The following is a 23995-nucleotide window of genomic DNA, read 5'->3' as shown; positions in this document are numbered from 1 at the left end:
ATATGCACAAAGTCATAGTATCATAACAAGCATCTAATTAACCAATGTGGGTAGAGAATAACCCTTAACTTTACTGGGGTGATTTAAAAGATTAAATTCTCTAATATATGTCAGATCCCTAGCAGTGTGCCTACATATTCTGGTGATCTCAAATAACAACCTTTATTAGTTATTCTGAGTCAAGTCACTCTGAAACATTTATTGAATTTCACATTCATTAAAACTCCTTGAACCTTTTCTACTCAAACTTTTAATCAGCCAACTTCCTCAAATTTTTGTACTTTTAAGGTTGATTTTTTTAAATTAAAAACACATATAGTAGCAAAGGATCTACAATGGCCCTGTTTCCTTTCCCAGAAGCAACCAAGTTAATGCATATGTAGTTTGCTTACTTACATGTGCCTTTTTACATAAAAGACAGTGCAGACTGTTCTGTACCTTATTTGTTCATATAACAAATATGTAAGTAACTGTTTTATTATTTTAATATATTTTTAAAAGATTTATTTTTATTTATGCATACAAGAACTGGGGTACAGGCCAGAAGTGCAGGAGGGTAAGAAGATTCACCAGAGATAGAGTGGGAAGCAGAAAAGGCAGATCTACTGAAATACACTGCTGAGGGGAGCAGCAGGCGAGACAGGAGAGGTCTGCTGTGCCAGGTGGGTAGCTCCCTAGCCAGGGACTGAACTTACACTGCAGTGGCTGGTGAGATAGCTATTGCACTGCTTTAACCCCTGCACCACCAGGGAGGCCCAAGCAGATGTTTTAAACTATAAATGCCTGTCTTTCTAAGAGTCTGGATGAAATCTCAGTTTAGTTACTTAATAATTGGTAACCACAGACACATGCAATCTTTCTGAGCCTTACTTTCTTTTTCTATAAACTTAAAACATCAAGAATTAATTTTTACAAAGTCATTGTAGTAATTAACCGAATGTAAAGTACTTAGTGAACAGTGCCTAGGACACAATGAAAATGTAATATTAGCCAATAATAATAACGATGATGACAGTAATGGAATTGTTAATTCAATTCCATCTTTCAGTCTGTCATGACAGTGTCACTCTCCATTCAGACAGTCAGTGCTTGAGCTACTTCTCTGGAGTGGTTCATGATAGTATAGCTTTGGCTTTTCGTCATTCTTTCCCCCTTCCTTCTTCAAGCAGAACCTTTTCCTGTGGGAAATCCATTCCCCCAACCTCATTACAGTAATGGGCCTAACTCTACCAAAAGGCATGGAATATGTGTTTCACAGGCTGTAGAGATTCCTTCTTGTTTTGGCCCTTTAATTTGAAAGAACTAATACAACCTAGAAGCCAGTGGCAATTTCTCCTAACATATGAAGTAGGCTTGCCTAAGAAAAAAGCCAATTCTGCACCTCCCTGGTGGCGCAGTGGTTAAGTAAGACGCAACTTATGAAGCTATCCACAGCCACTGCAGGAGATCCCTGGCTGGCCAGGGAGCAACCCACATGGAACAGCAGATCTCTCCTGCCTTGCCTGCTGCTCCCCTCAGCAGTGTGTTTCAGTCAGTCTGCCTGTTCTGTTCCCCACTCTGTCTCTGGTGAATCTTCTCACCCCCCCCCCGCCCCCGCCACCCCGCATCTCTGGCGTGTACCCCATGCATGAATAAATAAATCTTAAAAAAAAAAATAAAGCCAATTTAGAAGAAAGTAGAACAGGGACATGAGCAAAGACAGAATCCTGATGATATTTTTTGAGACCCTGCCCAAAACTAATAAATTCCATTTGTGGGAACCTACAAAGATCCCTCACTTGCTTAAATTTGCTTGAGCTAAGTTTCTCTCACAACCAAGAGTCTCCACCATTATGTATCACCTACATAAATTTATATGCATACTTTCTATTTAGTCACACAAATTATAATAAAAATGTTGAACAAGACTGAACCAAAAGCAGACTCTTGTGGTTTACCACCTCCATCCTAGCTGACAAATATCTGGTAATCAATACTCTCTAAATATAGCTCTACTGTCAGATATAAAGCCACCCAATGACATCACCATCAAGTCCATATTTCATCGACATGTTATCAAGAATATCTATCATAAAAGGCTTTTTGAAATACCTTAAAAACACCAAGGCACTCCATCTATCCAGCCATATTTTTTCTATTGGAAAGAAGGAAGGATGGAGGGGAGGGGAGATAGAAACAAAGTTTAGAATGTCTTGCTTTAGAACTTAATTTGATTTCTTTAAGCAATCTTTTTCCGGATTCTTCATTCAGAAACATTAAATACTTGTTGTCCTAAGGCTAATATGGTCATCAAACATGATCATCATCTAATATGATCCTTGTCCCTAAGTCTGGTGGGGAAAAATAAATATTATCAAGTAATTAAAACAATGTCATAAAGAATGCAAAATAATTAAGTACAAAGGGAGCCCAATCACTTCAGTCTACCTGGGAGAAGCAGGTGCCATTTCACCTGAGTCTTAAGGACTAAGTTCAAGAGAAAGATAAGGAAAATTAGTTTAGGCAGATGCAACACCTGGCCTGAGTGGGAACCATAATAATTTGGCATGGAGGTGTTGGACCTAGTAATGGGATATTACATGTCAAAGTAAAGAAAGTATTGGAGTTCTAAGCAGGAAAATGATATGATCCAATATACTTTAAAATTTTTTACCTTGACTTAGAGGAAGATTAATAAGAGACACTACAACCGTCTAAGTAAAATCAGACAATGACTTGAATCAAGGTAGTGGTAGTTATAATGGAAAGAAAAGAATGAGTTGGTTAGAGGTGGAACCGACAGGAATAGTTGACTTACCCATTAGGTAAGAATAATCTGGGCAGATTTCAAGGTTTCTGGCACCATTATTTCAGGAGACACAAGAAAACAAGAGCAACAAAACAATTGTTGGTAGGACAGAATCAGAAAAGAAGTTCAAACTTTGGAATTTTAAGTAAGTTGCTGGATATAAACTGGAACTCAGGTGAAAGGTCCAGGCAGTAGTTAGTAGAAGTCATAATCCTGCTGGATGGGATAGTGCAAGGGCAGAGGATAGAGAGATGAAAAAAGCAAGCAGGGGAGAGCAATTTGGGAGTATCAATATTGAAAGGATTAAATCCAAGAAGACAAGACCACAAAAGAGCTGAAATCAATAAAAATCATGATGACAAAAGCAAACTTTTACTGTATGTGCCAAGTACTTTTCAAAGCATTTTAGATGTATTCCTAAAAACAACCCTCTATGGTAACTAATATATGTCCTTTTTTTTTTTTTTTTTTGGTGGGACCCTCGCTGGTGGCCGGGAATTGAACTGGCGTTGCAGAGGCTGTGGGCAGCCTCGCAACCCAGTGCTCAACCGCTGCGCCACCGGGGGAGGCCCTATGATATGTCCTTTTAATGATGAATATACTAAGACTAAATAGGTTGGTAACTTGACCAAACAGTTACTAAGTGATGAAACAGGGATTCAAACTCAGGCTATTTGGCTCCACAATACATGAGTAATAATAAAGGACAACCAAAACTTAATGCTATCACAAGAAGTCAAGGGAAAACGTAGTTTCAAGAACAAAATGGGCTGGTGTTAAATAACCTTAGCAAGAAGTTAAAATTGCAGGAAAGGGTAAGGCACAAAAGTTAAACTGCAAGGGGTAAAGGAAAATATCAAGAGTAAAAGGAAGATAAAGAAAGGATTTATCTTGTGCCTAGTGTGTGTGAGGAGTTCTAGATATGTTATCTCATTAAGTCTCACAACACTCCAGTGAAATGATGATTACTTTGGTTGTCAGAAAAGAAACAAAGCCCCAGAAATGTCAACTGATTTGTGTATAATTACCCAGTTATTAAGTGGCAGGAAAAGGACTTGAACCAATGTTGTCTAACTCTTAAGTTTATGCTTTTTGCCATTATAGTAGGCTACTCCAAGGCAGCTTAGATATAACCAGGAAGGACTGCAATTAGCAGACAAACTATCTGTTTAACATTTTGGTCTAGGAGTTTGTTGAAGATTAATGTTAAGTTTAAACTTAACCTTGAAAATCTGGGTATGTGCCTGTCTGTAGTTTTCTGCTTCTCCCAAATTTATTAGGCTTCTCTAGACAACAGGATCTGGGACGTCATGTGCCAATGCTTTCAATTTTTTCCAAAATGATTAATTTGGACTAGGACACTTGAGTTCTCTGAAAATTCGAGGTGCTTTGTTAAACTGGAAACAGGGTACTTGCTTTTTAGTAGTTCTCTGGTAAAGCAAACTTATCTTCTGCAAAAAATCTTCAAGAAGAGTTTTAAATCTATTTTTAGATTTGGATTTGCACACTAATTTTGGTAATTAGTTGTTTCATATGTTGACTTTCACTTAAAGTTTCATCATAATAGCGTTCTGATTTTTCCGTACAAATATTCTCTGAAGTAGAACTGAAAGCACCTGCCATAATGCAGTCAAACCTTTACTTTTCAACAACTACTCCCTCGTTCAACGCTTCTAAAGCAGACCAACAAAAACAATTATACCAAATATCAACACTATTTGAAATTTAGAATTTTGAAGAACATACTTAACATAGAGCACTCATAAAATCCCACAGATATTCAGAGGTAGGGACAGAAAGTTTCCCAAATACCACGCCTTACATATCAGAGAACTCCAATATTGGAAAGAACTCTGTATTTAAAACTCTTTAACCAAGGTAGAGTATTAAGCAAAACCAACAATGTAAGACTCATTATATTCTAGTTAACAGATTTTTACTGCCTTCACTACTAAACACAGTCCTTAGTCTAATACTCACAAATTAATTCAAAAATTAAATGGAGAATTACACAACTTTATAAGGCTTAGAAGAAAAGATACCCTGTATTTGTATATTTATATTCTCATTTTAGATTAGGAGATAAAGTGGTAAACAAATAACCATAACCAAGATGAACAAAGGGCTGCAAGTGCTCTCCCTAGGGAGTGACTGTCATAGGGAATAAAAAAGACCTCACACTGGAGTGTACTAAAAGATAAGTAGGTGTTTCACAAGAACAAAAAAATGCATTCCAAGCAGAAGGAACAGCCTGCTCAAAGGTGCACAGGCAAGAACAAAACAACATATTCAAAGAACAAACAGCAAGTTGTTTGATTTGGTTGGGGTAAACAATACACGGAGAATAAAATTTGGGCTTAAGTTTGCATGTATTGAGAAACCACTGAGGGATTAAAGCAAAAGAAAGATGTTATCAGATTTATATATTTAAAGATAAAATTAACGAATAGAAGGGAGTAGACTAAAAGAGACTGAAAAGGAAGGCTCCTGGCTAAGATGCCTGCTGCAATAAACCCAGTGAAACACCAGTAGGAGGATTATAGGGAGGATTTAAGAGACATTCAGCACGAATAAGCAGTTTGACTTAATGAGGTATCAGACATGTAGGTAAATAATAAAGGAGTGAGGCATGATAAAATTTCTGATTTTGATGGTGGGGAGACGATTGAATGAATATCTACTGAGTACCTAATACATGCCAGGAACTATTCTAGGTACTGAGGATATACTATGACAGAGATAAAAATTCCTTTCTCTGGAGCGTAAATTCAAGTGGGTGGTATTCCATTACTGAGAGAAAAAGGAGGAACAGTTTTTATTTTCAATTTGGAGAAAGGTTGGAGATTAGGTATTTTTTTTGTTTGTTTGTTTTAGTTCACTTAATTGCCAGCAATCTAGGAAACTGGAATTATATCAGGAGTAGGAAGTATATTAGGAAAAGAGGATGTAGGTCTTCTGAGCATGATCTGATGCGATCTTCTAAGAATTTTTAAGGACTTCAGAACAACATATAAATACGAAGATGAGTTAGTAGAAGATATGGATGAGGCAATTTGGCACATGTATCGGAATATGAGATGTACATGTTCTCCTGTCCCCAAATTCCATTTCTAGAATTTATAGCAAGATAACTGCATAGGTGTATGTTATAAAGAAGAGGAAAGGTTGCAAGGTTACAATAGAACATGTATTATTATATTTGCAAATTAATGTCAAATTGATTTCTATATAAATATTTGATTTCTTTAAAATATTTTTTAAAATTTATGCATACAAGAACTGGGGTGTAGGTCAGAGGTACGGGGGTGAGATGATTCACCAGAGACAGAGTGGGAGCAGAACAGATGAAACAGAAGAGGTCAGCTGCGCTATATGGGTTACCTCCCTTGCCTGGGATGGAACTCATGCTGCAGTGACTGGCAATAGCTTGATAGCACTGAGACTTTAACCCATGCACCGCCAGTAAGGCCCAGTACCTATGATTCTTATACAATGAGTAGGTTAAAAGTTAGAAGTTGCACACTGGAAAATTCTGCTGCTGTTATCTTTGGGTAGTGAGATTCTGGATGATTTTTACTTCCTCTTTTTTTTTTCAGTATTTGATTTTCATTATATTGAAAATGTTTCATTCTATCAAAATTTGTTACAACTTTCAAATTATACTAAACATTTTTAAATAGTGATTTTAAGAGGAAAATGAGAGAGATTTACATATGTAAAGGTTTAGTGTAAGAAAAGAGACCTAGGTTGATGAGGAAATGGGAATGTAGTAAGAATAGTGGGGCATAGAAGTAAAAAGGGGAGGCAAAAGTGTAAGTACATTAAGTCAGTATATCCAGTACACTGGCCCAAAACTGTGGGATGCTTCGTAAGAGCTGGGGATAAAGGCAGTACTAAATAAAGATCTCTATGACTTCATAAGGCAGGTATTCAAAACCAAAAGACTACCTATATTCATTTGATAAGAGCTGTTGAGAACCCAATGGCACCTTCCACACAAGGACAAATATGCAAATTCTTTGTTGAGAAATAAACAATCCCAAACCCTGCTCAGTGGCAACCAGAATCCTACCTGGAACAGGGCCAGAAAAAGCCATGTCTCCAAACACTTCTGAGAAAACTGGGGCTGTGGCTTATCAAATTAAAATGCAAAGCAGCTCACTCCAGTGTCACCAGCAACTGTCAGAAAGGGATTATGGTTCCCACCCCAAGGATGGAGGTCAGCTAAACAATACCCATCTTCTTGTGCAGAGAAGGAGAGAGGAGGAGGAGAAAGATTAGGCCTGTTTCCAAATAGCAGTCCTGCCTGCTTGTTACCGTGGTAACCTCCCGTCCCTGAGCAGCTCTCATTTGTCTCTCTCTGCCTGACCTTCATGTTGCTCTGACAGTAACTGAGAAGGAAAAGGTGTCTGCCTGCCAGCTAAGCACTCGAGTTGAGGGCACTGAGCAAGAAAAAGAGGCACTCCAAGTCCCTCTTACTCTAGACTTTAAATGATGACCTCGAGCCATTAGAGACCTGAAAGAGATTTCTGGTGCCTCTTGTCATTCCATCCTTCCTCCCCTGCTCTCAAGGCCACCTCACTTCTCTGATATATCCTTTCAGTGTGAGGAATCTGAGTCAGAGTCAAGTGGGTAGGTGAGAAGTCACAGAGAAGAGGAAAAAACAAGACATGCCAAGCTGAAGAAGAGAGGTAATAAAATATTAACTCAAAAATGCCTGAGACAGTTATAAGTGTAGTGGTACAGTTTTTAATTTCCTTTCTTTTTAGGATTTGTGCCCTATGTTCAGTCAGTGAAGGTGTGAGGGCAATTAAGGTTCTTGGGTCATGACTGGGAGATGGGTCCAAACAATGTTTTTATTTTTATTTTTTGTTTTTCTTCAAGCCCTGGATATATTAAATTGAATCATTTGACAAATAAATATTGAGTATCCCCCATGTGTAGGTCCTGAGCTAGACACTGAGTATGGAGTGGTAAATGAAAGAGTGGTAACTAAATATAAATTGGAAACCTTTTAAGGAACAAACATGGCAAAAAAAGAGAACAAAGAGAGCTATCTAGGACAGACAGGGAAGGTATCTCTGTAGAGGCTGAATTTAACCTGAAGGAGAAAAAGACATGAAGAGTGTAGGGATAAGCAATGCAGGCAGAGGGAACAGCCCACATGCAAGCCCTTAGTGAGCTTGGTATATCTGAGGTTTATGTGTCACTTCATAATACTGGACACACTCACAGAAAAATATTGTAAGCCTGCTGATTCTAGAAGTTTAGGAAGCCCATGGAATGGGCAACATGAAACAGCCAGCCAAATATTATCCACTAAGTTCACAGATGACTGAGTTACTAAGATACCAATCATGCTATGGTCTTTAGCTAGAACTCTTATACAACGGTTTAGAAAAATAAGAGCTACTATACTGGAGACAGTTTCCTGCCAATAGCAGTTACTGTTATTCCAAAAGTCAAAGTAGGCTAATTCCTAGTAGTTTATGCCTAACAAGGCATCCTCATTACAAATTTTACCCCAAACCTACTTAAAATGATTTATGTAGATGTAATGAGCATATAAAGGAGGTAGCAGGGGGCCTCCCTGGTGGCGCAAGGGGTTAAGACGCAACCTAGAAAGCTGTCCACAGCCACTGCAGCACGGGTTCGATCCCTGACCAGGGAGCTGCCCATGTGGCGCAGCAGACCTCTCCTGACTTGCCCACTGCTCTCCTCAGCAGTGTGTTTGTCGATCTACCTGTTCTGTTCCTCACTCTGTCTCTGGTGAATCCTCTCACACACCTCCCCCCCCCCACCTCTGGTCTGTACTCCAGTTCTTGTGTGTATGAATAGGTAAATCTTTAAAAACAACAACAAAAAGGAGGTGGCAGGGCCAACTTTTAGTTCCAGTTTTTTACCAATTAACTGTTTATTAGGCAAGTCACTTCACTCCTCCAAACTTCAATCTTATGAACCAAAGTAGCTGGACTTTATGATCTCTAAGGAGATTGTACTCAGAGTTTCTTCAGCTACAAGTAATAGAATACCACAGTCAAACTGGCCTAAGCAAAAAAGGAACTTTCTGGCTCTTGTATAACTAAAAATGTCCAAATTCGACATGACCTGATATAGGGGCTCAAATGATATGATGGGGTCTAGTTTCTCCCTCCTTCTCTTGGTGCTATTTTCTGTTTCAGCTTCATTTTCTGATAGGCTCTCCTCCTGGGTGGCAAAGTAACTGTAGCAGTTCAAGCTTCACAAGCTCTAGTCTAATGGGAAAATGGGTTTTCTAACCATGCTAATACAAATCCCGAAATTCTTTCTGATTGGACCAACTTCTGGAATTTAAAAACTTATATCCCTTAAAATCATATTCTGTAAATATGATTCTAAATCCTCACCTTTGCAGGTTTTAATTTTATAATTATAGTATACATGTAGTTTTTGACTGCCCAGCACCCTCTTTTCCCTATAGGAAAACCATTCTTCCATTAGTCCTCATACTGCTGATGAGATTGGCAATCAGAGTACCTCTCCAGCTACCTGGCTTTAGGAGTGGGTTCAGTATCAGTCTATTCCTTTATTTCTTCTAAAATAAGCTTCTGATGGAATATTTATTTCATTTTTTTAGAAGATGGAACTATGATTCATCCTTAAGATGCCTGTCCATAATATAAAATCCTTTGAACCTCTCCTGCTCTTTAAAGTATTACATTTTTGCATCTTCCGCAATCAAAATACTTGAACAATAGTCAAGGAGTTCCACACAAAAGCATTAACATGACCAGACAGCAAATACCAATTCCTTATCCATTCAATTCTATTGCAAGAATGAGTTATGGTTGGGCCATCAGAACATTATGAATTATTCTTGAATATGAGAACTTTCTGAAGACCAACTGGAATTTTCAGATTGCAAACTATCAGAATATCACTGTATCTAGAAGATTTTTATGTGAGGTATCTATTAATTTAAGACATAAAATGTGTGAATAAAAGTCTTTTGAACAAATAAACCATAATTTATTTGGTCAATCCCAACAGGTGGATTTTTAGCTGTCCCAATTTTCACTTGTATAAACAAGGTTGAGAGGACCAGCTTAACGGCTAAGTCTCTTGCACCTGTTTGATTTTTTTCACAGGCTAAAGTCCTACTTCTTCAAACAGAAGTAAAGGATGAAGATAAGTAGCAGAGGGTAATGATTAAAAGAAATAAATGGACTTTGAAGATAGCTACCGTGAGTTGAAACAGATTTTCCACTATTGGCTGTGAAACATTAAGCAAGTCACTTAACTTCTTTAAGTCAGTTTTCCCATTAGCAAAATCAAAATCATACTGGTACAATATCACAGAACTGCTGTGAGAATTAAGTGAAATACAATATACAAAGCATTTGGAATTGTTGCCCAGCACAGTCTGATAAATGTTAAATGCTGCTGCTGCTGCTATAGTTTCTGCTATTATTAAATGTGTTCTGAAGATCCTCCAAAGGGGTTTCTTCCACTGACCTTTATCTCAGAACATAGATGAGAAAGTTCACAAGCCAGATATCAATAGCTCTTCAGCCTGAGAGTAGTTCAGGAGCTGGCAACTAAATCATCAATTACAAGAAATTTAAATGACTTTTCTTTCTTTTTAACTTTTCAAGTCCATTCTTATTTCATGTTGGAACATGCACACATGAGGTGATAACAACTTTCATAATTCTCGCACAACTCTACACTCAGCTCCAATCAGAAAAGTTAAAGTGGAGTTTGCTTGAGGAATTCATGTGAGGAAACCAGAGTAAATCCAGCAAAGTCCCAAAAGGACATTCTGATGTGCAGTGTTTTAAAGCACCTTTCCTTTGTGGCAGCTGAAATTGTGTCCTATTGTACTGTTAGACTGAAAAAGAAGTTGCCATAATCTCCTGTAGTCTGTACAATCTCTCACTGCTCGTAGAACAAACTGTATAATCCATTAGTATACAGTCTCCTCAAGGAGATAAACCTAGTCAGCAGGTGACAAATTGGTAATAATCCCATAATTCTCTAAGGAGTTAGAGAGAAAGCACTTAATTTCTACTTCTGAGACATATGGCTAATCACTAGCCTGAGAAGGGACCCTTAGAAAACCAAATGGGTAGAACAGCTTCTAACAAGGGGGAAATGCCCAAAGCACAAATACTTTAGCTGTTTTAAAAAAGATCAGGTAGGTTTCCTTCAACCTGCTCCTTTCTTGCCCTCTATAAAAAGCAATCTTGATTCTGCAAAGGAAACTTTCCTGGCTATTACTCCATTTTCTAGCACCCTCAAAATTTCTACACATTATCTGTGATCACTTAAGCTCTCTTAGTCTCAGTTTCCTTCTAAGATGAATGAAATGCTAGGATTTTAGTCTCTTAAATTCTAATCTTGCCTAGATTTGAATTTGTTATTCAGGGGGCAGCACTGCTATAAACTTGCACTTTAGGGTATTATGCTCAGTGAAATAAATAAGAAGGAAAAAGAAAAATATTGGATGATATCATTTATAGGAGGATACAGGGAAATTGACCAAAGGGTTTAAAAAAAAAAAAGACAGGGCCTCCCATGGTGGCGCAGCGGTTGAGCACTGGGCTGCTGGGCTGTGAGGCTGTCCGCAGCCTCTGCAGCGCCAGTTCATTCCCCGGCCTCCGGCAAGGGTCCCTGAAGGGAGAAATCAAATACTGTACAAAATGAACAACAATGTAAGAAAATTTAAAAAATTAAAAATAAATAAATGAACTTGGACTATAGAACAAGAGTGTATCCATCAAAATGAGAACATCTACATTCAGACAAGCATTTTCAGAACTAAAATGAAACAATGCCAACCAGGAACTTCTTCAAACTGATATGAATGAGAAAAAGGCAGCACCTAAACCACAGTGGCTCTGGTATGGTATCAGGTTAGGGTCCAAGGAGGAGTGGTGCTAGAAGAATCATACTATCTGAGTCCCATAGAGATACGTGTATTTCAAATATAATAAATGATGAAATAGCTCAGATACATTTATTCTTCAGACAGTAAGGTATCTTCTTCTTTCAATCTATGAAATATTTAAATGGTCAATTTTGGTATGATTTTCACATCTCCAATGTTCCAGAGCCTACTTCTCAAGACTTTTTTTTTCTCTACAGATTTTGTTCAGGTTGCTTGAAGAGATTCTATGGATTTCTAGCTCCAAAGCTAGACTGATCCAACTGAGTAAAAGATTAGAGAGAACAGGCACACACATGCAGAAACTAGCAAGAAGTCATACCTGCCTGAAGGGAGAAACAGACCAGTACAGAAGAGAAATATTACTTTTGTATTTCTAACAAGTACACATGGCATATAAACATGTTTTTCAACTTCATAGTTTACTTCAAGTCCTTGATGAACATTCAATTAATTCCACAAGTCTAATGAGGAACACCTAACAAATTTTTATTGTGTATACACCATTCTGTGCCATATTTTAACACCAACAGGCCCAAATCAGATGTTTCTGTTCTCCCTCAAACAAAGATTTTGCTCAGAGAAAAAAAATTATTTTCTAATCTACTACAAAAAAAAGAAAAAAAAAAAACAAACAAAGTCACATTGTGATCCTGGATTAGAACAATTAAAATTATTAAATGGCCACCTAATATATTTTACCCACCTCAAAATTCCAGTGGCATTCTCTTAAGAAATAGAACAAACATTATTAAAATTCATATGGAACCACAAGAGACTCTGAAGAGCCAAAGCAATCCTGGGATAAAAGAATGAAGGAATCATGCTTCCTGACTTCAAATAATAATACAAGGTGATAGTAATCAAAACAGTATGGTATTGGAATAAAAATAAATCAATAGACTAGAACTAAGACCCTAGAAATAAACACACACATACAAGGACTTAATTTATGATAAAGAAGCTAAGAGCCTAGAATGGAGAAAGGAAAGTTCCTTCAACAAATGGTGTTGGAAAAATCACAAATATTGAAACTTGGCCACTATTTCACACCATCCACAAAAATTAATTCAAGACGGATTAAAAATATGGAAGCATGACCTGATCATAAACCATACAGAAGAAAATAGAGGCAGTGCACTCCACAATGTTGTTCTTAGGGATGTACTTGGGGACCCAATTCCAAGAGCAAGGGAAACAAAAGCAGAAATAAACAAATGTGACTACATCAAACTAAATAATTTTTGCAAAGAGAAAGGCACTTCATTAAAATGAAAAGTCATCCCACCGAGTGGGAGAAAATATTTGCACATCAACATTTGACAAAGAATTAATTTCTAAGGTATACAGAATTAATATCATTCAACAACAAAAAATTCAGTCCAAAAAATGTACAGAACATCTGAAGAGACTTCTTCAAAGAAGTACAGAAAGCCAACAGGCACACACAAAAAAGGTCATCATTACTTATTATTAGGGAAATGAAAATCAAAACCACAATGAGAAATCCCCTCACATTCTATGAGAATGGCCTATATCAAAAATACCAGGAACAAGTGCTGGTAAGGGTATGGATAAAACGAACCCTTGGGGATTGTAAATTGGTTAATGTCTCTAAGCAAAACAGTATGGAGGTACCTCAAAAAATTGAAACAGATCTACTATCTAATCTAGTAATTACACTTTTAGGTACCTGGAGAGTATAAAAATATTCCGATCTGAAAATATGTATGTTCACTGTAGCACTATTTACTATTTACCACAAGCAAGATAAGGAAACAACCTAAGTGCCCACTGATGGATGCTTGAGCAAAGATGATGTGGTATAGATATAAAATGCAATACTACTTAGCTATTAAAAACAAAGGTGAAATATTGCCATTTGTGGTAAAAAATGGAACTTGAGGGGTAAAGGCAAGCAACATTAAGTCCAGAAGGAGAAAGTCAGATACCAGGTGATTACTACTCACATGTGGAATACAAAGAAACAGACAAAACAAAAGCAAATTCTGGAATTAGGACTGCAAAACTGAGGCTACCAGAGAGAAGGAGTAGAAAAAAAAAATAGAAAAAGAAAAATTAAGCCAGAGAGTGTACTTCCATAGAATTTCAGAGGTATAATTCTCCTTTGTAGCATTATCTTATGCAAAATGACAGCTTTTAAAATGCCTTCCTTCCATAATAAACAAAAGGTTCAATGGAGGGTATTCCTTCCTTTAACACTCTTATCCTTGGGGGTCTATCATACTGCCTGAACATAGAATATACTCAACAAATATTTTCTGAATGAATGAATAATAACTTTGAAAATCTAAGTTGAGATAACTTTTGCAGGAATATATAACTTTCTAGAAACTGGATGTTATAGGCTCTCTCAATCACAGACCCAGAACTTAATAGTTATTTCAGCATATATATGACAAAGTTTCTAAGGCCTTACTACAAGTAGGCACTGTGTTAAGTGCTAAATATTTGTCACTGACAGGACTGACAGTGTCATTTATCTATATAATAGACACTCCATATACAAAGGGAGATGGAAAGGTAGGATTCCCTGTCCCTCTACTACTTGACATTAGGACAGTGAAATGTATGCAATGACAAGGCTGAGATTTCAACAACTGGTGGGTGGCAAGATCTACTTTGGAGAACAATGGGCTGCTATTTCTTCAGCTGTTGTAAACGATGAACTAATTCTTTAGTCTCTGCCATCCTTAAGAGTTAAATTCTATCATTCTTTGTTCTCCAGAGTAGCTGCTCCTAAAAATTGAATAAACAACAAAGTACTGTCCTTCTGAAACCTCTCCTAGGAAGCAACAGGCAGAGATAATCATTCATAGGAAGAAAAGTTATAAAAGAATGACATTATCTTGAAAGCAAACATCTATCTCTATTCTGTAGCTAAAAGAGAAGAAGTATAGGCTGCCACATGGTAACTGTTTCTTTCTCTATAAATTATAGGAAATAAATAATGAAAAAGTGTTAAATGGTAGTTCTAATAAACTTGAGAACTATTTCATTTCACTAAAGACTTCTGCTGCCTTTTGTTCTGTTTTAATATATTCTACCCAGCATTCCTTTAAAGGTCACAGTAGAAAATGCTGCTGACACCTATTATCATCTCAAGTTATTCCTGACTCCCTTATCCTTCCTTCCTCCGGGTTATGTCAACCTACAAGTTAAGAAATCAAAGATGGTGAGTAGTAGTATAATTAGGTGGAACATGATGGGGACAATCAGCACTTCTCAAAAGGAACTTTGTTTCTAAGTTTTCTTAGAGAATTTTAACTTCTCCCTGAAAATTTAACAAGGTTTTCAGTATTTGGACTTCACAAGGCATATTTCCTTTTGATCATTATCTCAAAAAATAAGCATTTCAGAATCCCTTAGATTCAGTCTCCTTCTCTATGACTCACTATTTACTGGACGAGTATTTAGCACTCAGAATATTGAGTTAATTCAGTAGTGCCTGAATCTACCAAGTATGGTTAGCACTCAGAATATTGAGTTAATTCAGGAGTGCCTGAATCTACCAAGTACGATTGGCACAGGGATCAATGATGCCAAAGGCAAATGGGTATAACTACAAAAACTGAACATCCAATTAGGCGCCAGGCAACTACACCTGGAAACAGACAACAGTTAAAAGTAAAGTGTTTTACTATATTCAAAGGGAATACATAGGGATATATGTCAAGCAACAGGTATAATCAACCCAGTAAAAAGCATTCACAATTTGCTACAGAATTGAAAACAATATAGCAGAACTATACAGCAGATTCAAGTTAGTACCTTAAGAAGACAGCAATAAATATACATGCACGGCTACCACCAGCATAAGGTCTTTGTGAATTAGAGAGAAGCTACCTCCTTCTGGGCAAACCAGGTTCAAGGTGTGATCAAGCTCAGGCTGGATTTCAGCCTTTCATTTAACCCTACTCAGGAGAATGTAGTCCAGAGGGGCACATGATACACAAGTGAGGGGACTGCCTGTGTGTACCAAAACCTCATTAAAATGAAACCAAGTATATAGAAATCAAGTAAACAGAAAAATAAGAATAAAATCTCAAGGACAAAGAGCAAGATAGGAAATAGCAGACATGCAATGTCAAAAATAATTTAGAAACTAGAAATTAGACGGACAACTGTTAGACTAGAGGAAGATGAAACTTATGCCTGTAAGAGATGATAGGGGTGGAGGTAAAGAAAATATGTTAGCAAGTATTTAAAACCCAGGAAAAGTTTAGAGGTATTCTCTTGAAAAGAGAACAGTGTTCAAAACAGGTATTTGGGCACAAAGTCTTGAAAAAATACAATCAGGCCTCTATAGATCTTCTACACTACCCAGTGTAACCTCCCCACTTCCACACTCTCTATCCTTCACTATTCCAGCAGAATCCTGAAGGTTTACTTTCTGCATATGTTGAGGGATAAAGTACAACAATGAGAGAAATGGCAATACATAAAGTCCTTTTCCCTCCACTAGGCTCTGAGAAAGCAGGCAAAAGACTGGTTGATTCCTCTGAGGAAAAATGCCTGCCTAGCAAAGACAAAAGATCTACAGATGCATGCAGTTGGAGGACCACCCCCCCCAATCTAAATGGTCAGTCACCCCTACAGTAAAGCACAACAATTGACAAGCTCCACCAATGAAAACAGAGCTTCTAAAAAAAAAAAAAAGAGATTGTAGTCTCACTTTTAAATACAAGTAAATAATCAAGAATGACAAGACATTTGGTAAAAATGCTCTAATATGATTCTTAACTAAACAATGAATGAACTCATTAAAAAAAAAAGACAATGCAGGGAGCAGAAAAAAAAACAAATAGAATTACGATCATATCATACATAATATACTGCATCCATGGAACAAGAACAAGAGATTATGAGAAATAATTCAGAGTCTAAAGAGACTGTAGAAATAAAAATAAACTATTTCATTATATATGTATATAAAATAGGAAGCTGGAGGATAAAATTGAAGAAATCTAGAAAAAAAACCCAAAAAGATAAAAACAGGGAAAAAATAAGAAATTGAGAAGGGTAATACAATAGGGCTACACTGCAATTAAGAAAGTTGAAGAAAGAAAAAGAAAATTGATTTTAAAAAAGAAAGGAAGGAGTCTGGCTAAACAGTGGCAAACACACCAAACTCTCCTCCTCTACATCTTCACAATCAAAACTAAGTTAACAACTCTTGAAAGACAAATGGATGACCACTGCATGTATCAGGAGCAATGGGATGGCAAAAGGAGGTAGGAAAAACTGTAATTGAATTGTATTTTGGGTGATACTGGGGCAGCACAGCAATAACAGGGCAGCACAACCTGGGAGAGCAAGAGACAGCATCTGTATATAGCCCCTCTGCTGTTGTTGACCCAAGGGCACATGACCACATCAGGGACTTTAGAAACCGGCTCTACACCTGAGAAGGGAATATACTGAGCATGCACACTGGAGAAACAGTGTATTAAGGCTGCAGAATGATGATTACTGGCTTGAGCCTGTGGCTTCTAAACTAGAGCAGTTGGAGTTCAAACCAGCGGGGAGAGCCAGATCAGATCACCTGCCTCTCTTCATCAAAGAGGTTATTATTTGCAACCTGAAGCTACGCTATGCCAAACACCTGCCTCATCCTCACCCAGGGCCAAAATCAAGACAACAACTGAATGCTCTCACTAACTGGAGCCTAAGCATCTGGACCTCACTAACAGGAACAAGTGCACTAGAATTAGGCTCCATACATGAAAAGTAAAGAGAACAATTCCTGGATTATGTCCCTGTCTCAAAGTTTTTACCCAGCGCTGTATCTGTTGCTCAACCACAGCCTAAACACTGAGGCTGGCATAAGGTTGTACCAAACATTTTGGTCAAGGAGTTGACCTAGGAAAGGGGTTCACGGTGGATCCCCACCACTCAATATGGGGACCTGCAGCACTGTAGGAAACCTGAACCAATGATGTTCACTGGAGCTAGCCTTTCAGGGCTTTATTGGCCCAGTTCCTTTTGATCTACTACCTGCACTGGCACCAGTGCCCCAGTTATCTGAATAGGTGCAAAAGCACTGATCTGTGAAACAGTAGACACTGGGTAAAAAAAAAACAAAAAACACTAGGATTATAACAAGCTTCTTGTAGAAGGAGTATAAAGCAAATTTATTAAAATAAGGAAATTCAATTATGATTCATAAAAACTAAAAATGATGAGACAGAAGAATATATCACAAATGCCAAAGGAACAAAAAGCCCTGAAGAGTCTCAGTGTAGAACTGTGGAATAGGCCTGAGGAGTTGTTTCAGGTAACTGTTAACCATGCTAGCCAAATTAAGAAAAAAAAAATGGATGATGTAAAACAACAAAGACAGAAAATATGAGACTTACAAACTAATGGATCTAAAAAGCAATATTACTGAATTTAAAAAATACATACAGCACCTCAACAGTAGATATGCAAGTAATGGAGAAATGTAAGTTGTGGGGAAATTCGTGAGCTTGAAGGAAAAGTGGTGGAAACACAAAAATAGAACAAGAAAAAAATAATTAAAAAATGAAAACACACTGCCATCTTGGAGCCTGGGTAGGCCCGCTGAGAACAGGGCTTCTAAGATATGTCTCGATGGCTGTGGTCCAAGGCCAAGGCCATTTTTGCTGGCTACAAGTGGGGTCTCCAGAGGGAGCATAAAGCACTTCTTAAAATTAAAGGCATTAATGCTCCAGATGAAACGGAATCCTCTCTAGGCAAGAGATGTGCTTATGTGTACAAAGCAAACAACAACACAGTGACTCCTGGTGGCAAACCAAATAAACTAGAGTAATCTGGAGAAAGGTAATGAGTGCTCACAGAAACAGTTGTGCCAAGTTCCAAAGCAACCTTCTTGCTAAGGCCATAGGACACAGAATCCATGTGAGGCTGTATGCCTCATGGATTTATACTTACCGAAAAGCCAATAAATTAAAGTGAATTCGTCCTCTTTTATTAAAAAAAAAAAAAAAAGAAAACAGTAAGTGCTCTTCGGGATAACCTAAATACAAATAACGTAAGTATCATGGGGTTCTTAGAAAGGAGAAGAGAATGGCATAGAAAATTTCTCTAAAGAAATATTGCTTAGGGCCTCCCCGGTGGCGCAGCGGTTGAGCGCTGGGTTGCGAAGCTGCCCGCGGCCTCTGCAGTGCCGGTTCAATCCCCGGCTGCTCCCCGGCCACAAGAGGAGGGTCCCACATGGCGCGCAGACCTCTCCTGCCGCCCTCTGCTCCCCTCAGCAGTGTACTTCGGTCCTTCTGCCTGCTCTGCTCCCCGCTCTAGCTCTGGTGAATTCTCTCACCCTCCCGCGCTTCTGACTGTACCCAGTGCATGTGTAAACAAAAAACAAACAAACAAATAAATAAAAAAAAAAAAAAAAAATGCCTCTGTTTAAAAAAAAAAAAAAAAGAAATATTGCTTAGAACCATATCAATCTGGGAAATGAACTAGATGTCTTGATCCAAGGGGCCCAAAGAGTTCCAAACAAAATAATTCCAGACTGACACACTCCACGACATGTTATAATCAAACTGCTGAAAGTCAATGACAAGGACAGAATATTAAAAGCACCGAGAGAAGGAAGAGTACCTTTAAGGGAACACTTATTAGACTGTCCGTAGACATTTTAGTGGAAATCTTTTAAGCAAGAAGGGAATAGAAGGAAGTATTTAAAATACTCAAGAGGAAAAAAAAAGATTTCCAGCCGAGAATACTTTATCGTTAAAAAACTAGCATGAAAGACAGAAGGAAGCTTCAGTAAAAAAATGCAAAAATTAAAGTCCAATAACAAGTTGGACATGCATGGCTAAAGAGATGTTTATAAAATAACAAAAAAAAATTATAGAGATATCAGCAAAATTATACAATATGGAGGAAAGTAAAAATGTGGCCCATCAGAACAAGACCAGATCATCCAACGGGTCACAAAAATAGTCCACTATATGCTAATTTTGCCAGAATGTTCAAACAAAAATTAATAGAAGTAACACATAAGACAATGAAAATGGAACTTAAACATAAAAGGAAGATGTCAAAAAATAGAAAAACAAGCTAAAAAAATCCAAAATGGCCATAAGCACTTATGTCTCAATAATCACCTTAAATGTAAATAGCTTAAAATCCAATTAGAAGTTATAGCTTGGTGAGTAGATTTCAAAACAAATTTTTACCTATTTATAGGATACTCATCTTACCAGTAAAGACAAACACAGACTTAGAAGTAAAGGCTGGAATATAATACTCCAAGCAATGGCAATCAAAAAAGTTAGGAACAGGAACTCCCCGGTGGCGCAGCAGTTGAGTGCTGGGTTCCGAAGCTGCCCGCAGCCTCTACAGCGCCAGTTCGATCCCCGGCTGCTCCCCGGCCACTGGAGGAGGGTCCCGCATGGCGCGCAGACCTCTCCTGACGCCCTCTGCTCCCCTCAGCAGTGTGCTTAGGTCCTTCTGCCTGCTCTGCTCCCCGCTCTGGCTCTGGTGAATTCTCTCACCCTCCCATGCTTCTGACTGTACCCAGTGCTTGTATAAATAAATAAATAAATCTTTGGGGGGGGGGGGAGCTTATCTAATGTAAGCTTTTCTTACATTAGATAAAGTAGATCTCCAATTAAGAAAGGTAATGAGGGATAAAAGTGAACCCTATATTATAGCTTAATACAATAAGAAGAAATAAAACTTATAAATATGCATGTATCAAAAGATGGAGTGGCAAGAAATATACGGCAAATATTAATAGAACTAAAGAGATATTAACATCACCACAAAACTGCTGCATAAACATTTTTTTCACATACAATGGAAAATTTTTGGTGTGTTGAATTGCTCATATGTTGGAATACATGAACAAGTCAACTGTCAATATAACTACAAAGATAGAAATTATATCAAGTATTCTGACCATAATGCCATAAAGTTAAATGCTAAAATCAAATATGTGAAAAAGGGGAAAAACCACAAATACAAGTAGTCAGACAACTTGATACTTAATAGCCACTGAATTAAAGATTACATTAAAATAGAAATAAAAAATACCTGAGACTGATAAAAATGAGGATAATATCAAATGACAAAAAATGGTCTTCAAATGGAAGATAACTGCAATAGAAGTCCACAGAAATAAGAAAAATCCCAAATGAGTAACTTATTATAACTAAAACACCTTAAAAAAGAGGAACAAATATGACCTCGAGTTAGTAGAAGGAAGGAAATAATAAAAGAGCAGAAATCGAAATAAAACAGGCCACAAAAAAAGAGTTGGTTCTTTGAGAAGATAAAGAAAACTGATAAACCTCTAGCTAGGCTAACAAAGAAATGAGAGAAAACAATAGTACAATGAGTACAATGAGTTAGAAATGAGAGAGGAGAAAGGACCACAGAAGGCATATAGTTGAGCACAGCACTGTGAAGCTGTCCACAGCCTCTGCAGTGTGGGGTCGATCCTGGCCGGCCGGTGAGAATCCCACATGGCGCAGCAGACCTCTCCAGTCTTGCCCAATGCTCCCCTCAGCAGTGTATTTCAGTCAGTCTGCCTGTTCTGTTCCCTGCTCTGTCTCTGGTGAATCCTCTCACCCTCCCACACATCTGGCCTGTACCCCAGTTTTTGTATGCATGAATAAATAAATCTTTTAAAAAAAAAGAATCCTAAGAGATTACTATGAACAACTACAGGTCAAATAAATTTGATATCCTTAAGAAATGGACAAATTTTTAGAAAAATACATTTTACCAAAACTAGGAAAAAATAAAGATGAACAAACCAATCACAATCACAGAAACTGAAATAAGAATCAAAACTGTTCCCCAAAAGAAAAGTTCATGGCCAGGCTGCTTTATAAGTGAATTCTAACAAACTTTTAAGGAACTTATGCCCACCTTACTCAAATTATTTATAAAAATCTTGCACATCAAAGACATCTTTACAGACACATCACCCAAAGCAGTGATAGTGAAGGCAAAGATAAACAGCTGGGACTACATCAAATTAAAGAGCTTCTGCACAGCAAAAGAGACAATAACCAAAACAAAGAGAAACCCCACCAACTGGGAGAACATTTTTGCACCCAACACTAATGATAAAGGACTGATCACAAAAATCTGCAAAGAGCTGACGAGACTCAACAACAACAAAGAAAATAATCCAGTCAAAAAATGGGCAGAAGAGCTAAAAAGAAACTTCTCTGAAGAGGAAATGCAAATGGCCAACAGGCATATGAAAAAATGTTCAACATCACTTGTAACCAGGGAAATGCAAATCAAAACTACCATGAGATACCATCTTACACCAGTGAGAATGGCACATATTAAAAAAACTAGCAACAACAAATGTTGGCGAGGGTGTGGAGAAAAAGGAACTCTTCTGCACTGTTGGTGGGAGTGCAAACTGGTCCAACCACTATGGAAAGGTGTGTGGAGATTTCTGGACCTACTAAACATAGAACTTCCATATGATCCAGCAATTCCACTCCTAGGTATTTACCCAAAGGACACAGAAACATCAATTCCAAAGAACACCTGCACCCCTATGTTTACAGCAGCACTGTTTACAATAGCTAAGCTTTGGAAACAACCCAAATGCCCAAAAATAGATGACTGGATCAAGAAGATGTGGTACATATATACCATGGAATATTACTCGGCATTCAAAAAAGATAAACACATGCAATTTGCAGCAACATGGATGGCGCTGGAAGGGATCATGCTCAGCGAAATAAGCCAAAAAGGAAAAGAAAAATACCGGATGGTCTCACTCATAACAGGAATCTAGAAAACTTAAATAAGGGACCAGGAAAATGAATAACTTTAAGAAAGTGAAAATCAAAATCAACAAAAAACTATGAACCAGAGACACTTTTAGGGGGGCGGGGGCGGGAGGGGAGGGATTGGGGTCAGAATGGGGGGGCTGCAATTGTATGGGGAATATAACAATAAAATTTATTATTTAAAAAAAATAAATAAATACACCTGAACTAAAAAAAAAAAAAATATTTATAAAAATCTAAGAGGGAATGCTAATACATTTAATGATGGCAACATTACCCTAATACCAAAAAAAACCATGTAAAAACAGCACAAGTGAAAGTACTAGCAAAATAAATCTAATGTGCAGTAAAAACAAGTCATATTCTTCAATGAAAAAAGCAATCTTGGTGTAAAAAAGGACAGAAATGGAGGTATCACATCATCTGGCTTTATATTATAAAGCAACCATTAAATGAAACAATATGGTACTGGAATAAAAAGACACATGGATCAATGGAACAGAATAAAAAGTCCAAAAATAAATTCACATATGTATCAATACTTAATTCATAATAAAGGAGACCTGATCATACCATGGGGGAGTGAGTAGTTTCTTTAACAAATGTAACTGGGAAAACTGAACAGCCACATGTAAGAGGCTAAAGTTGGATCATCTTTAAGTGACCTTAAGTTACTGTACAAAAACAAATTCTAAATGGATTGAAGACTTATCTATAAGAACTGCAACAATAAAATACATAGAAAAAAATACTGGAGAAACATTAAATGACATCAATGATAAAGATGTTTTTGGATACAAAACCTCTATGACAAGGGAAATAAAAGCAAAAATAAACAATTGGCATTCCCTCAAAAGAGACAAAACATAAGTAGACTGAAAAGACATCCAACTGAAAGACGGGAAACATTCACAGATTATATAATTGACAAAGGATTAACATCCAAGATAAACTGTGTAACAACAAAGCAAACAGCCTAATTAATAAATGGAAGTCAGAAATGAACAGATAATTCATCAAAAGCAATACAGAATATCCAAAAGTTCAACAGACACATGGAGAAATGGTTATTAATGCTTTTAAGATATCATCTCATACACACGAGTATGGCACATATTAAAAAGAGCCCCATCAGTAAGTGCTGCAGAGGATGTGGACAAAGAGGATTCCCTACTGCATTGGTGGTGGGGATGTAAATTGGTATAGCCTTTTGGAAAGTGATCTGGATTTATCTTAAAAAAAATAAAAAGGGGGGCCTCCCTGGTGGCACAGGGGTTAAATACACAGTGCTATCAAGCCATTGCCACCCACTGTAACGTGAGTTCGATCCCTGGCCAGAGAGCACCCACATGGTGCAGCAGACCTCTCCTGTCTCACCCGCTGCTCCCTATAGCAGTGTATTTCAGTAGATCCGCCTGTTCTGCTCCCCACTCTGTCTCTGGTGAATCCTCTCACCCCCTTACCTCTGGCCTACACCCCAGTTCTTATATGCATAAATAAATCTTT

General features: G+C 37.5%; 1 protein-coding gene and 1 pseudogene across 6 annotated transcripts in view; one reads left to right on the top strand and one right to left on the bottom strand.

Moving 5' to 3' along the window:
• Nucleotides 1–23995, bottom strand: part of ZNF609 (zinc finger protein 609) — a 194983-nt gene that overhangs the window by 58541 nt on the left and 112447 nt on the right. The window contains exon 1 of one of the 6 annotated variants that reach the window (XM_037502697.2): nucleotides 6861–7384. The exons of the other annotated variants lie outside the window; for them this stretch is intronic. The gene's annotated coding sequence lies outside the window, so the exon portion shown is untranslated. Of the gene's footprint in view, nucleotides 1–6860; nucleotides 7385–23995 lie in introns of those variants that run through there. 6 annotated transcript variants of the gene reach the window in all.
• LOC119239572 (60S ribosomal protein L35a-like) lies at nucleotides 18322–18674 on the top strand (annotated as a pseudogene).

The sequence above is a fragment of the Talpa occidentalis genome, unplaced genomic scaffold (genome assembly GCF_014898055.3).
Source record: "Talpa occidentalis isolate TD23 unplaced genomic scaffold, MPIMG_talOcc4v2.1 talOcc4.11, whole genome shotgun sequence".
Taxonomy (NCBI): Eukaryota; Metazoa; Chordata; class Mammalia; order Eulipotyphla; family Talpidae; genus Talpa; species Talpa occidentalis.
Note: the sequence above shows the minus strand (reverse complement) of the source record. Positions and strands in the feature narration are given on the sequence as shown.